We start from the raw sequence: 284 nt of genomic DNA on the forward strand, positions 1-284 counted from the left end.
TCTCAATGCATCTGTTCTACTGAATCTACACTACAAGCGACCATCACAACTCGACAAAACAAGATCTGTCCCACTATGTTCAGTGAAATTGTCTACATCGCAAGTGCCCGAAAGCTTTTTTAAATGTTAATAGAGTAGGAAAGATGTAGTTTTTTCAATGTCGATTCTGTGTTTAAAGCAGTGTTTATTTATGTTCCAATGATCGGCCAAATCTGTCACCGGTTCTTGTTCTGGAACAACATAGTGTACAAACTAAGCACTGCCCTCAATCCTTCAGACTGTAT

The 284-nt window shown here is 38.7% G+C and overlaps 1 protein-coding gene across 1 annotated transcript in view; it reads left to right on the plus strand.

Annotated features, from left to right (window-relative positions):
• Window positions 1–284, plus strand: part of LOC107576712 (ceramide kinase-like protein) — a gene marked incomplete at its 3' end in the record, with an annotated part of 6,721 nt that overhangs the window by 5,998 nt on the left and 439 nt on the right. The gene's annotated exons all lie outside the window — the stretch shown is intronic.

The sequence above is a fragment of the Sinocyclocheilus grahami genome, unplaced genomic scaffold (assembly GCF_001515645.1).
Source record: "Sinocyclocheilus grahami isolate Dianchi unplaced genomic scaffold, SAMN03320097.WGS_v1.1 scaffold4205.1, whole genome shotgun sequence".
In the NCBI taxonomy this organism is placed as follows: Eukaryota; Metazoa; Chordata; class Actinopteri; order Cypriniformes; family Cyprinidae; genus Sinocyclocheilus; species Sinocyclocheilus grahami.